This window comes from Cololabis saira, chromosome 18 (genome assembly GCF_033807715.1).
Source record: "Cololabis saira isolate AMF1-May2022 chromosome 18, fColSai1.1, whole genome shotgun sequence".
Taxonomy (NCBI): domain Eukaryota; kingdom Metazoa; phylum Chordata; class Actinopteri; order Beloniformes; family Belonidae; genus Cololabis; species Cololabis saira.
The window spans coordinates 36,339,776-36,356,370 of NC_084604.1; positions in this window are offsets into that span (position 1 = coordinate 36,339,776).

Consider the following 16,595-nt stretch of genomic DNA (forward strand, 5'->3'; position numbering starts at 1 on the left):
TTGGAGGACAGAAGAGCTGTGTTTCTTATCTGATGGTGAAACATCAGAGAGGCTCCAAGAGAAGATTCACCTGCCAGGTTGTTGAAGGAAACAGAGTGAAGATAGATGCTGAATACACGCTGGACTTTACAGGTAAGACACCCTGAAATCATGAAGACAAGGAAACTAGAGCAAGAACAGCTGGAAAATTATGATCTGCAGACATATCCACACTTATAATTAAGTCACAGAGCGTTAATATATACTTTGTTATGAATCATTTGGTTCCAGATTCCAGTCTGATCAATACCAGACTGATTATTGGATGGGTGGTCAGGGGGCTGATGGTGGTTCTGGTCAGCATCGCTACGTTTCTCATCATTTACAGGATGAAACAGGTAGGAAACTCACAAGAAAACATGATTAAAAAAACCTCTCTGTTAGTTTGTTTCATTAGTTTTATCAATAGAACCCCAGTAGCTCCTCACTGGAGTCTCATCACAATCATCGGCTGCATAACAACATAATCAATCAGATTTCTCCAGAGCCCCAGTCTCCCACCCTGGTCAGCATTGTCAAGAATACTCATGACCAATCAGGAACACCAGAGCAGACACCAGACACAAGACAAGGAGGGAGTAGCAGTGTGTTCTCATGACACATGAACTCTTGTTTTATGTTTCCACAGGTGAACAATGAAGAAGATGATGATGATGATGATGATGTGGTGAACTATGAAAACGATACTTCTGTTTGATCCAAAGATCTATAAATCAGCTGTGAAAATAGATCTGAACTGCAGTCGGCGCAGGAATGAACTTATCCCTTTTTACTGCAGCAAAAAACATATTTAATGTTTAATTAGCCATCAAGGCCTGGATTTAGAAAAGTCTCTGCCTCCTTTTCACCAACTGAACTCATTGTTTTTCTTTTCCTACATGTATGTAGAATCATTCTGACTTCTACAACTGTAACATTCATTTTCATCCAGTGTTTATTTCTTCATGATGTCTCCTAATGATGAGAGCGTCCTCAGTGGGGTTAAACATGATTTGTACATTTTGTTGGATAATAAATCCATGTTTAGTCTTTTTATCTCGTTAAAATTCTTTATTTACAGTGAAACTTGAAATTGAACAAGTTTCTTGTCTGAAAACACACAGAACTAAGGTGGTGGAACGTTAGGAAGCGTCCCATGATGAGGTCACGATTGTGTTATTAATGTAAGTCTGCCCGCTGGGAGTCTTTAATCAGCCTGGCTACAGCACTGAAAAAACGTGGGCTTGTTATTTTTCTCCTCTAGCAGTTCTAGCTTTGCCGAAAGGCTTTCTGATATCAGACTGTCTTTCCACGGTAAACAGGTAAACATTTTCTTCCAACGTTTCTTGAAGCGTGCTTTAAAACCCGCAGCTGTGAATAAAACGACAGAGCCAACCTCCTGCAAACAAAACGGTGGATGAATATTTGATCCTCCAACAGAACCGGTGAACAACTGCGCTAGTGTTTTTGTGTTGTACATTACCATGGACATTGTAACTCCAGTTCTTTTAATGACTGCAGTCCCTCAGAGCAACTGAAGATAAATCGTTTTAACCTCACAAATATGGCTTCTTTTTGTATTTTGGGGCTTTTTTATGTAAATAAAAATATAAATATGGAAAAACAGTGACCAACCTCTTGTTTTCTTTGACTGGATGCGGAACCTATTTTACCTAAGATTACAATATATATATATATATATATATATATATATATATATATATATATATATATATATATATTTAACCAGGTTAGTCCCATTGAGATTGGGGGTCTCAAACAAATAAATTAATTACATAAAGACATAATTAATTAAAACACTTGCATACAGACAGTTTGAACTCCACTGTTTCCATCAGAGCTTTAAATTCAGTCACAGGTATGAGGTTTTTGTAAATGCAGTTCGGATGAAGTTTATTCCAAGCATCTGGTGCTGAAAACCTAAAAGCTTTTCTTCCCAAATTCCGTTCTTATTTTTGGAAACAACCAAATGCAAAATGTCCATTGAGCGGAGATTGTAACCTCCTTGTTTCCATGTTAAAAGAGAAGATAAATAAGAAGGAATTTTTCCCAGAATGGCTTTATAAATGAACATATACCAATGACTGAGGCGACAAACTGCTAACGATGACCAATTTACTTTAGTGTAGAGAAGACAGTGATGGTCAGAGAACCACAGTTTGGTATAAATCTCAGTGCGGTATGAAGTCCTTTGTCCCCAGAGCAGTCAACATTCTTATTTTGACAGAATGACCAACTGCATAACGGTGACGGTGATGATGATGATGATGATGATGATGATGACGATGACGATGATGATGATGATGATTATGAAACAGGTTTTTTAATGTTGGTATATTTTTTCTTAGTGCAGTTTTATCTTTTCTACGATATGATCCTCACTGCTGTATTGTACCCCACAATGTCTTGTCTGTATGTATCTTGGTGACCCAAAGATGAATTTCCACCTCGGTGGACAATAAAGATTTATTATTATTATCATAACAATATGAATTATGATGTTTTTTACACTTTGAGACAAGAGGGCCGCTCTATTGAAAAAATACAACAACAAAAAAATTAATATCAACTGTCAAACAATGATAAAAAGGTTTATTTTACGTCTGATAAAGCTTGTACGCTCCTCGGAGGAACGACATCTGTGGTCTTTTTGTGTGACTCACAGGTTGTGTGAGTGTCCTTCCGTGACCAGGGTCGCGCATCGCGGCCCTGAGAGTCTCCCAAGTGACAAAGCAACATAAGAATATCATGCAGAAGGGCTTTTAGAAAGTAGGGCAGTTACGGAAATTGCAAAACCATGTTGAAAGTGTTGGTTGAGTCACTGTAGCTCAATGATTACAGAATACAGTAGTTCCTTCTTCATTCCTCTGACAAAGTGGGCTAAAAACAAAAGGTTTCTTCTTTTGCATTTAGAAAATATTGGTGTGAATACAAATAGAAAAACAACTCCTTTCACCGAGACTGAAATATAACAAAGACAGGAAGTTGAAAGAAATATCTTCTCATGTTAAAACGCCACTTTTGCTCATCGCGTGTTTGGGAAACACACACTTGCGTAGGTGAAAGGTGTTGAAATGAGGAGAATTAGGAAGTTAGGTAGAGGAAATATTCACGAGCAGATCTGCAGCGCAGAAAAACCTGACGTTCACCAGAAACAGCATGACAACACAACTGGAGACCCTCATCGTGTTTGTGCTACAGCTTCAAGGTAAACACTGACTATGTTTGGGTCTTTTTAAATTAAGGCTTAAAACCTATTTATTTATAATGGCTTCTAATACCCAGTAAAGTGGTGACACGTTTTACTCTTTTCTTTTATTCTATTTATTTTTTTGCTCTGTCTTATGATTGTAAGTTGTATTTCTGTATGTTTTATTCCGTAAAGCACTTTGGCTCACCTAGAGGTGGCGGTAAAGGGCTATATCAATAAAGTATATTTACATTTATATTTACATATGTTTAAATTTAAAAAAAAAAGTAAATAGTTACAATACTAAAGGTTACTTTGATTATCTTGCTTCATTGAATTGTAAAAAGGACATTTTAGCTACAAACAAAAAAAACCTGGTTGTTCCTATTTATTAGATGTAAACATGTATAATTATTATGTGCGAACTAGATGTGGAAAAAACGCAGCGCACAGTAAAATGACTTGAAACCGAGAAGAGTAATAATAATTAAAGCTGCAAGCAGCGATGAACGGGCCCTCCACCCTTGTGCACGTTCAGGCTGCAGTGGAAGCTTGTATGACTTGATGTAGATTCTTCAGGCCTGGACATTTAGCAGATGACACCAGCCATGACTCTCTATATCAAACCATTCAAAAGATATGGCAGAAAGTAGGAACTATCAAATATGGACCAATCAGATGAAGGGGCGGGGCTAATTTGCACCAATTATGTTCAAGGACTCAAAACTGAGTCCGATGATACCACCCACGACTCTGTATGTCATACCATTCAAAAGTTATGGCAGAAAGTAGGAAATATCAAATATTGACCAATCAGATGATGGGGGGGCACGCTTTTTGGCTGTATCGTCGCCACGGTAACGCTTTTGACTGAGAAAAGTAATGCGCATCGTTGCAGGATGGAGACGCACATTTTGATGTATAACACACCTGGGTGCACATTACGGTTCGGGCCGTATTAACTGCCGAAGGAATGGCATAAATTTCGCCAAAATTACACGATTAATTCAAAATGGCCGACTTCCTGTTCGGTTTCGGCCATGACGCCAAGAGACTTTTCTTTAAGTTGTGACATGATACAGGTGTGTACCGATTTTCGTGCATGTATGTCAAACCATATTGTGGGGCTGGAGGCACAAAGTTTTCTAGGGGGCGCTGTTGAGCCATTAGGCCACGCCCATTAATGCAAACCATTAAATATGAAATTTTTCACCAGGCCTGGATTGCGAGCAAGATTTGGTGACTTTTGGGGCATGTCGGAAAAAAAAAAAATAAATTCTTACAGATACAAGGGCCTTCGCACTGTCAGTGCTCGGGCCCTAATAATATTTTACCTAAAACTGAAAATGCAGTTTAACAAACCTGACTAACATAACTTTAACAAAACTAACTAAAGAAAGTGTATTTTTTATGATTTGCTTTTAACAGCTGAGTTATCTTCGGTGGTCTTCCATTTAGTTTAGTTTACCAGTTTCAGGTAAATGTTCCTCCACAGCCTTGTGCAGACATCAACACAAGCTGATGATGATCCGTTCATTCAAATCCGGTGTGTTGATACGAGGAAACATTTAAAACATGCAGGACAGGGGCACGGTGGCGCAGCTGGTAGTGCAGCGGTCTCCCAGCAAGAAGGTCCTGGGTTCGATTCCCGCCGGGGGACGCTGTGGGTGCTGAAGTGCGTGTTAGTTCCCCCATGACTTCAGTGCCCAGTGGTGGGGTTGGCGAAAGGATCTTTCTGTGTGGAGTTTGTATGTTCTCCCCGTGTTCCCCTGGGTAGCTAGTGTGAGCTACCCTCACTGTTTTTACCCTCACAAAAACATGCACACAGTCCTGGGCTATACATGCCCCCTCTGGCCAACCGGGGCGCCAGATGGGGTGGGGAGGATCTGGCCGGAATAACGTGATCCTTCCACGCGCTACGTTCGGCCGGAGAAACCCCACCCTGTCTGGTGAAAAGATGCGGCCTGCTCACTCCTCAGGTTAAGGAGGAGACCTGAGCTCAGTGCAGGGCCCTCCCGGGGTTGGTAGAGGATGGCAATGCCCAGGACTGTCAGTAGGTAGGAGCACGGGGTGGTAAAAAAAATGGGAAAAAAACCGGGATAAAAATATTAAAAAAAAAAAAAAAACATGCAGGACAGCGGCTCTCGAGGACTGGAATTTGGTTTTAGACTAATTAATGCTCCCGTCCAGGTAAAGTGTCTTTCAGGGAAGGACACATTCGATGCATCATGAAATACAAAATCGGGACAAAAAGGTTGTAATCTGTTGAGTCGTCTCTCTTGAGATGTGTTGCTGCGGTCAAATTCAAAATAAGTTAATATTTCCCTTTAAATTGCAAAATGTCTCAGTTTCAACATCTGATATTTGTTTATGATATCTGTATATGTTTTTTTGGGACAAAATTGGACAAAAAAAATATTTGGTTTATAAGATTTCGAAATCATTGCATTCTTTATTTTAAAGGAGGATTTTTTTTTCATTATGCACTTCGAGAAAAAAGTCGAAATGTCGAGATTAACGTTGAAATGTTGAGAAAAACGTCAACATTTCGTGAATAAAGTTGAAATGTCAAGAAAAAATTCGAAATTTCGAGAAAAATCGAAATGTTGAGAATAATGTTGAAGTACAATTTCGAGAAAAAAGTCGAAATATAGAGAAAAAATTCAAGATTTCGTGAATGAAGTTGAAATGTTGAAAAAAAACTGAAATTTCAACTTTATTGTTGAAATTGTATTTCAACAATAATCTCGACATTTCAACTTTTTTCTCGACATTTCGACTTTTTTCTCGAAGTGCAAAATAAAAAAAAATCTTCCCCTGTCAAATATTTTTTCTCTTGCATGGCCCTAATACTCTTCCGTACTTTTTTTATTCACTTTTTACGTCCCGCAATTTTGGAGGTCACCTTGAGTCTCTTAGGAAGTTGTTCTAGACTCTGGACTTCTAGACTTCAGTTTTTTCTCAGTTGTCCTCTTGATCTATCTGCCACTGAAGCCTAAAGCCACTAGTGCACAAAGCTCCCCGCTGGAATGTATTGCTGACATCAAGCAGTGGTTGACACACAATTTTTTACATTTAAATGAGGACAAAACGGAGTGCATTTTGTTTGGAGACACCGTGACGGCTGACTTTGGCGCTTTGTCCGGATCTTTCAGTCCCAAAGTTAGAAACCTGGGAGTAATTTTCGATGGCTTTTTAAAATTTGACCGACAAGTGGACAATGTTGTGTTTTTATCAGTTGTTTCACTTTGAGCCAAAGTGAAAACATTTTTGAGCCGTCACGACATGGAGAGAGCCGTCCACGCTCTAGTCAGCTCCAGATTGGACTACTGCAATGCACTTTATGTTGGCATCGCCCAATCTTCTTTTAGCGTCTTCAGCTGGTACAAAATGCAGCTGCCCGTCTTTTAACCAACACACCCAGACGAGAGCAGAAGTAGTAGTAGGAAGTGCCCAGGGCAAAGGAGAAGCACTGGGGTGACCGAGCCTCTTCAGTTGCCCCGGGCTCTGGAATCAGCTCCCTTGTGACTTACGTGCGATCTCTGACCTGGGCCTTTTTAAATCTAAACTGAAAACGTATTTATTCAGAATGGCTTTTAATACCCAATATTGTGGCGACACTTTTTAATACTTTGGTCTTGATGGTATGTTTTATTCTTGTTTTATTCTGCAAGCACTTTTTGTCTTGATTGTATGTTTATTATGTAAAGCACTTTGGTGAAGAAGGAGCTGAGTCGAAAGGCAAAGCTCTCGATTTACTGGTCAATCTACGCACCTACCCTCACCTATGGTCATGAACTTTGGGTAGTGACCGAAAGGACCGCAAGATCACAGACACAAGCGGCCGAGATGAGTTTCCTCGGCAGGGTGGCTGATTCTCCCTTAGAGATGAGTTTCCTCCGCAGGGTGGCTGGACGCTCCCTTAGAGATAGGGTGAGGAGTTCGGTCACCCGGGAGGAGCTCGGAGTCGAGCCGCTGCTCCTTCACATTGAGAGGAGTCAGCTGAGGTGGCTTGGGCATCTGTACCGGATCCTTCTGGACGCCTCCCTAGGGAGGTGTTCCAGGCATGTCCCTCCTTCCTAGGGAGGTGTTCCAGGCATGTCCCTCCTCCCTACGGAGGTGTTCCAGGCATGTCCCTCCTCCCTAGGGAGGTGTTCCAGGCATGTCCCTCCGGGAGGAGACCCCGGGGAAGACCCAGGACACGCTGGAGAGACTATGTCTCTCGGCTGGCCTGGGAACGCCTCGGACTCCCCCCTGAAGAGCTGGAGGAAGAGCTGGAGGAAGTGTCTGGGGTGAAGGAAATCTGGGCATCTCTTTTGAGATTGCTGCCCCCGCGACCCTGGAACGGATAAGCGGAAGAAGATGGATGGATGGATGGATGGATGGATGGATGGATGGATGGATGGATGGATGGATGGATGGATGGATGGATGGATGGACGGACGGACGGACTTTGGTTCACCTGTAGGTCGATGTAAAGTGCTATATAAATAAAGTACATTTACATTTACATTTGTGTCCTACTTTTTATGGGCATGCCAAGTAGTGGCATGACCATATTGCAATCGTCCAGAATGGCTCAAAGGGCAATGTTGCTAGCATTTTGCTAACAAGCTAAAGTCGCAAAAGTCCCACGTCACACCAGCGGGTGTACAGCATGACCCCGCTCTGATGTGGAAAAAAAAAATCCCCAAAAAATAAAACACGCCCGAAAAAATTAGGAAAAACATGAAAATGAAGGCGATATAATGGTATACAGAAAAGGTTTCCCTTTTCTTCCTTATTATTCTTATTCCGCACATTTTTTCGTCCGTTAATACGGCCTGAACCGCAACGTGCACCCATGCATGCCATACATCGTTGGATGCGTCTCCATCGTGCCTCGATGGGCATTACTTTTCTCAGTAATAGGGGTTACCGTGGCAACGCTAGTTGTCGAAAAGCAAAAAAAAAGGCGAAAATTCGAACGCTTATTGCTCGGCCGAACTTTATCGTAGAGACATCGTTCAAACTTTCAAACACTCGGCCCGATTGGCCCTAACAGACCGTACAACCTCATTATGCCAATTATTACAGTCTTTGCGATATTGACCTTTCATTTTTTTTTTTTTTTCCGTTCGACTATGGACGCTTGTTGCTAGGCAACAGGTTATCGTAGAGACATGGTACAAATGTTCCCAGACTCGACACGCTGTGGACTTTAACATATTCAAATTTCATGAAGCTGTGATTTAAGGAAATGTTTTGTGAAAATCCATGCCAAATGGCCCCATTCATTCGGATGGTTTTTTTTACCGTGGTGAAAAAAAAACCTACCCGTTAACATAGCCTGAACCGGAACATGCACCCATACATGGCATACATCGTTGGATGCGTCTCCATCAAAGAGAAAAAAAAATTCCAAAAAGCCCACCCCATTAATAACCATTGGGAGAATGAATGCAATACAACCGTAAACACCTCAAACTGACAGAAACACCCCGAACACAACCACTACAGCCCCAAACCAAAGCAGCGAGAGGGGACGAATGGGCGGTAGGGCATGCCCATATAAAAATTTCCTGAAATTTTCTAGTATTAGTTTCAAATCATGTCAGGGACCATTGTGTGATTTTCTTTCTTTTGAAGAAGGATACACATTTGTCCACCTCTGTATTTGGACAGAAAAATAATTAAACAGTACCTTCATTTATTTACCAGTTCTTTGGGGAGGGGGGTGAGATAGCGAACCAATTCTTTTGGCTCAACAGTAAATGGAAAGATTCCTGCATACAGAGAGATGATATATCAACACATATTTGAATAAATAAATACAAACGATTGCAGGTTAAAGGTCTTAAAGGCTTATATTGTGGAGGTTTGTTTGTGATTCATCTCTGAAGTGTACAAATGTTCTCTGAAGTGTGTGTTTTTCTCTGCAGCAGGAATTGGCGTCCAAAGAGCCTTTCTCTATCACAGAGTCGGAGATGACGTCATTTTGCCGTTCAAGTTTGAATCATCGTCCCCCGCATGCTCCGATGTTCACTGGATTTACAACAAAGTTGGAAATGCCGAATCTGAATACGTGGTTGACAGCGGAAGAGTGACGTCACCTGGAGCTGACAGGATGAGTTTGAGCAGTAACTGCTCTCTGATCATCAACAACATCACTGCTGAGGATGCTGGTCGTTACGCTGGTCGGCTTGGAAACGTTAATTACCAAGATATACTTGTGTATTTACACATTTTGACGAGTGAGTATCTCACTTTGATGGCATTTTGACATTCTCACTCTCAGTCATCTCATGAACATTGTGTGAAATATTGTAAAAACAGGTGCAGAGAGCACCTGAAACAAATTCTTGAGTTTTCAGGAAATAAAATGAAGTGTCAATGACAATGAATGATGCTTATATATATATAACGTTTCCGTTGGTCAGCTACTCTGTAAGACTAAAACCTTAAAAACAAAAGCTTTGTTCTAAATCAATGGTTCTCACATTGGATAGGTAATTTGACATTTTTCAGGCTAAGAAAAGATAAATAACTTGTTTTTTTCTTCCAGTCTCTCCATTTCCATTTTCTTGCTGACCCAAGAAGGGGTGGAAACATATCATTACAGTGTTCTCTGATAAAATACAATACTAACATTCCCTGTAAAGAGAACCGCATCGTCTGGGTGGATGAGACAGGAACTGTGCTGCTTGGTGAAGGTGATGGGTTTGTGTGTGGAGGACAGAACAGCTGTGTTTCTGATCTGATGGTGAAACATCAGAGAGGCTCCAAGAGAAGATTCACCTGCCAGGTTGTTGAAGGAGACAGAGTGAAGATAGATGCTGAATACACGCTGGACTTTACAGGTAAGACACCCTGAAATCATGAAGACAAGTAAAAAGGAGAATTGGGGTCTCCAGGAAATAACTGGTTTAGAGCGGAAGGTACGGATGTGTGTCCCAGTTAAAGGACACAGAAACAGATTTCCAGGTCAGATTAACTTATTTAACTGTGGTCTGTAACAATACCAATTAAACCTGAAAGCAGCAATGAACGTGCCCTCGTGCGTGCAATTTTCACCAATAAAGGTCAAGGATTCAAATCTAAGTCCGATGACACCACCCACGACTCTTTATGTCGAACCATTCAAAAGTTATGGCAGAAAGTAGGAACTATCAAATATGGACCAATCAGATGAAGGGGGGTGCGCTTTTTGGCGCTATCATCGCCACGGTAACGCTTTTGATTGAGAAAAGTAATGCCCATCGTAGCAGGATCGAGACGCACATTTGGTTTATTACACACACACACACACACACACACACACACACACACACACACATACACACACACACACACACACACACACACACACACACACAGCCACACAAACATATACATACACACACACATAGCCACAAAGACATGTACACACACACGTACGCATACACATATACACACACACACACACACACACACACACGCATGATCATATACATACACACACACACACATAGACATACACCGGCTTGTTCACCTGCATGCTGGCTCTCTAGTTTTTGGGGTTAGGTAGCGGTAGCGGTAGCTTAGCTCAGACTGCGATCAGATCTCAAGATTTGGGTCGATTGCTGTTCGTGTTTTGGTCGGCTCCGTGCCGGTTTCGTGTTTTGTTTGTGGTTTTTTGTTGCAGATTTCCAGTGCCTGATGTGTGTCTCTGTGTGTTCCTGCTTCCTGGATTGGCAGTGGATGTCGTCACCCCCCCCCAAAAAAAAAAAAAAATCACTGGGTTTGTATGTGTATATTTATGTATGTGTATGCATATGTATGCGTATATATTAAATATAGTAATAATGCACATATATATACCTTTGGTTTCTACCTTCATGGTATCAATCATTAATATGTGTGCAGACAAGGTAGGAAAAAAAAAAAAAAAAAAATTTGGTGACTTTTGGGGCACGTTTAGGGGGAAAAAAGGCCCTCATTTCGTCGGAAGAAAAACGAGAAAAAAAAAAAGAATTCCTACAGATACAAAAGGGCCTTCACACTGTAAGTGCTCGGGCCCTAACAAGAGAAAAGCTATTTATATAACGAAATCAAAATACAAGTGAACAACATATAACATACATGTTTCATTAATCATTAATGTATTCATCAATCAAATAATATAGCAAATGACCAATTAACATTAACACACCATCTCCAAAGAGGTTTATAAACAATAGAAATTAACATAGTAGCATAACTAATATACTACATAACAGCATTTAAAGGAGCTTGAGGCCGGATTGAGGCAGGATTTATGAAAAAAATTCATATACATTTTAAGTTTTCTAGTAATAATGTCAGTTGAAGCGTTTCAAACCCAAAAGAATGATTCCTCTAGCGTATCTCTCCTTTGCCTTGAACAGGCTGTGTGCTGCAAAATGTGCTGCAATTCGGGCCCACATTTCCCGCGCTGGGCTGCGGATGTGACGTCACATGACGCTGCATGTGCGTTCTCCCCGTTCTCCCGTGCCGGCTTCACTGTTGGCTGCAGTACCCCCCGACGGCCGTCGTGGTGAAGGGTGGCGCTAGAGAGTCTCATTTCTTTAAAGGAGCCTCATGCTCCTTTAACTGTAGCTTAAACAAAGTGTGAACAGATAAACATGCTGATGTTCAGTTCACATTATGACGCCAATAAACTCACCTTTAGGCATCTACTCACAGCAATAAACTCAAAACACAGGTGGATGGCTAAAACAGACAAAGACAAGAGCACCATATATCTGCAGCCACATGGAGGAAAAGGTAAACTGCCTTCACTGCGCGGCGTCGGCACACAACAGGTGTGGAGTTCAGGGACCGTCGGTAAGGTCTGGTGAGTTCAGCAACGTAGGACAATTCAAACCACAATGGAAAAATGAATTATATATAATACAATGAACTAGTAACAACATAAACAGTGTGGGCTTTCTAACAACAAGGAAACTAGAGCAAGAACAGCTGGAAAATTATCATCTGCAGACATATCCACACGTATAATCAAGTCAAAGAGCGTTAATATATACTTTGTTATGAATCCTTTGGTTCCAGATTCCAGTCTGATCAATACCAGACTGATTATTGGATCGGTGGTCAGGGGGCTGATGGTGGTTCTGGTCAGCATCGCTACTTTTCTCATCATTTACAGGATGAAACAGGTAGGAAACTCACAAGAAAACATGATTAAAAAAACATCTCTGTTAGTTTGTTTCATTAGTTTTATCACTAGAACCCCAGTAGCTCCTCACTGGAGTCTCTTCACAATCATCGGCTGCATAACAACATAATCAATCAGATTTCTCCAGAGCCCCAGTCTCCCACCCTGGTCCTCCAACCCTGGTCAGCATTGTCAAGAATGCTCATGACCAATCAGGAACACCAGAGCAGACACCAGACACAAGACAAAGAGGGAGTAGCAGTGTGTTCTCATGACACATGAACTCTTGTTTTATGTTTCCACAGGTGAACAAGGGAGAAGATGATGATGATGATGTGGTGAACTATGAAAACGATACTTCTGTTTGATCCACAGATCTATAAATCAGCTGTGAAAATAGATCTGACCTGCAGTCGGCGCAGAAATGAACTTATCCCTTTTTACTGCAGCAAAAAACATATTTAATGTTTAATTAGCCATCAAGGCCTGCATTTAGAAAAGTCTCTGCCTCCTTTTCACCGACTGAACTCATTGTTTTTCTTTTCCTACATGTATATAGAGTAATTCTGACTTCTACAACTGTAACATTCATTTTCATCCAGAGTTTTATTTCTTCACGATGTCTCCTAATGATGAGAGCGTCCTCAGTGGGGTTAAACAGGATTTGTACATTTTGTTGGACAATAAATCCATGTTTCGTCTTTTTATCTCGTTAAAATTCTTTATTTACAGTGAAACTTGAACTTGAACGAGTTTTTTGTTTGAAAACACACAAGTGTTTTTCATTCCCCCCAACACCAATACTCAAACTGTCAGCTCCTTTAAATCAGGCCTAAAAACATTACTGTTTACTGAAGCGTACTCCTAAATTAAATACTTAGCTGCTGTACTCTACTGTCCTTATTTTTCAACAACTTGTGCTTTTTATCATTTTACCTCTTTTCTTATCATTTTATTTCATTTTATTTGTTATTTACTGTTTAATTATGTCTTGCCGCGTTTAATGTTGATGTAAAGCACTTTGAATTACCTTGTGTTGAATTGTGCTGTACAAATAAACTTGTCTTGCCTTGCCAATCTTCCGTTACCTTATTTCGTATTTAAATGATTAAAGAAAGGGGCGCAACAATGTTTTCTCCTTTTTTTTTTTTTTTTTTTTAAGAATTTTGGACATAAAAGGGAGATGTGTTGTAGATTCACAATTAACTAGTGGTCCTGGATACGGTAACAGTTCAATTACAGCTAAGTCTGTGACACATAGCCTGTAGATTAATTGATTGATTGACTGATCAAATCCAATATGGAGGCATTAATTAAGATAAAAATCTCCTTGCACAGTCTGGCTGGAAACAGGTTATGCAGGTCCGGATCCCACATATTTTAGTAGATGTTTCAAGGACCAGAATTGCTCAGCCCGGATACTTGATTCAGCAGAGCTAGGAGTCTTTAATCAGCCTGGCTACAGCGCTGAAAAAAGCTTCTCCTCCAGCAGTTCTAGCTTTGCGAAAGGCTTTCTGAAATCAGACTTCAGAATCAGTCTTTCCACGGTAAGCAGGTAAACGGCATTTTCTTCCAACGTTTCATGAAGTGTGCTTTAAAACCCGCAACTGTTGAGAACTACAGGCCCAGAGAAGTACTTATGCGGAAGGGATTTTAGAAAGCAGGGCAGTTACGGAAATTGCAAATCCACATTGAAAGTGTTGGTTGAGTCACTGCAGCTCAATGATTACAAAGAATACAGTAGTTCCTTCTTCATTCCTCTGACACAATGGGCAAAAAAAATGTTTTTTCTTTTGCATTTAGAAATATTTGTGTGAATCCAAATAGAAAAACAACTAATTTCACCTGGACTGAAATATAACAAAGACAAGAAGTTGATATCTTCACACATGTTAAACTGCCACTTTTCGCTCATTGCTTGTTTGGAAAACACACACTTGCTTGGGTCGAAGGTGTTGAAATGAGGAGAATAAGGAAGTTGCCGTTGTAGAGGAAATGATCACGAGCAGATCTGAAGCTCAGAAAAACCCGACGTTCACCAGAGACAGCATGACAACACGACTGGAGACCCTCATCGTGTTTGTGCTTCAGCTTCAAGGTAAACACTGACTATGTTTGGGCTTTTTCAAATCAAGGCTTAAAACCTATTTATTTAGAATGGCTTTTAATACCCAGTAGTTTGGTGACACTTTTTACTCTTTTTCTTTTATTCTATTTATTTTTTTGCTCTGACTTATGATTGTAAGTTGTATTTCTGTATGTTTTATTCTGTAAAGCACTTTGGCTCACCTAGAGGTGGCTGTAGAGGGCTATATAAATAAAGAGCATTTACATTTACATATGTTTAAATAAAAAAAATAAGTAAATAGTTACAATACTAAAGGTTACTTTGATTATCTTGCTTCATTGAATTGTAAAAATTACTTTTTAGTTACAAACACAAAACCTGGTTGTTCTTGTTTTATGTGAAGTAAACATGTATAATTATTATGTGCGAACTACAGATGTGGAAAAAATGCCGCACACACACTAGCGGAGCAGGCGTGGGGGCAGAGGGGGCGGTCGCCCCGGGCCCACTGCTGTGTAGGGGCCCCCCACACAGCAAAAAAAAAGAAAGTGTGCTGAATAAAATAAGGAAAGTTGGACTACAGTAATCCCTCATTCTTTGCTGGGGTTAGGTTCCAAAAAGAACCTGTGATAAGTGAAATCTGCGAAGTAGCAACCTTTTTTTTACAATTATTATACAAGGTTTCAAACGGTGGGACATGCCTGGAACACCTCCATAGGGAGACGTCCAGGAGGATCCGGTACAGATGCCCAAGCCACCTCAGCTGACTCCTCTCAATGTGAAGGAGCAGCGGCTCGACTCCGAGCTCCTCCTGGGTGACCGAACTCCTCACCCTATCTCTAAGGGAGCGTCCAGCCACCCTGCGGAGGAAACTCATCTCTAAGGGAGCGTCCAGCCACCCTGTGGAGGAAACTCATGTCGGCCGCTTGTATCCGAGATCTTGTCCTTTCGGTCACTACCCAAAGTTCATGACCATAGGTGAGGGTAGGTGTGTTGTGCAACTCAGGTAGCTTGGCTGTCCAGTTATCGAAGGGTTATTAATAATTTTATTCAAGAATTATTAATAATTAATAAGTCAACTATTTATCAAATTGAATGACCAATATGATAAATAAAATCCTCGGGGCACCACCCTGTTCCTTAAGCAGGGAAATGATAACTTTTACTGCAGAATATCAGTCTCAGAAATTAAGGTTTTGGCTAGTATACTGTACAGTAATTGAAGGCGTGCAGTTCGAGCTCTGAGCTCTGTCAAACAACTCAATTGTGACCAAAATGCATGAAATAACAAAAACCACTCATTAAAAATCAATCAGAATTTATTTACATACGGGTATCAAAGCAGATTTAAATAAATACCCAAATAAATCCTGATGGCGCACTACATTATTATAAAACCATTAATTAACTAGAAAAACAACAATCAATAAAAATGAAATGGAACTTAAATGCATGGGATGAAAAAAAGAAATCAAAGCAATAATAAAGATGATATCAACAAACATCTAAAGTTCAAACTGTCATGGTTTAGGTTTTCTTAGGACCCAAGTGCAGGAGACAGAGGGAGGCTGGAGGCAGGAGTTCTCAAAACAAAAGGGTTTTAATCCAAAAAGGCAAAATAAGGCGCTGCAGAGCAGGATGAACAAAAAACCAGGATCATCAAAAAGGTACGAGGAGACATGGAGGAAGACACAGTACGGACCGACAGAGCACAAAGGAATGACAAGACAAGATATACTGAGGGGATAACGAGACATGACGAGACACAGGTGCAGACACAATCAGGGCAGATGGGACACAGGCGGGGCAAGACAGAAACTGAAGGCAAACTGGAGGCTGGGGGAATGTCAACCTTGACAGAACCCCCCCCTCAAGGGACAGATCCCAGATGTTCCATTCGGCCTACCACCCAGGGCGGGCGGAGGGGGCCTGGAGGAGGGCCCAGGCCAACACACGGCCAACGTTCCGGGGGCCATCCTGGGGACTGTGCAGACCTGCGAGACAGCTCCGGGGGTCGCCCACGAAGCCGGGCAGACCGGCGAGAACGCTCGGGGGGACGTCCACGAGGCCGACCAGACCGGCGAGAACGCTCCGGGGGCCGCCCACGAGGCCTAGGCCTGGGTCTTGACGTGGGTCTCGGCGTG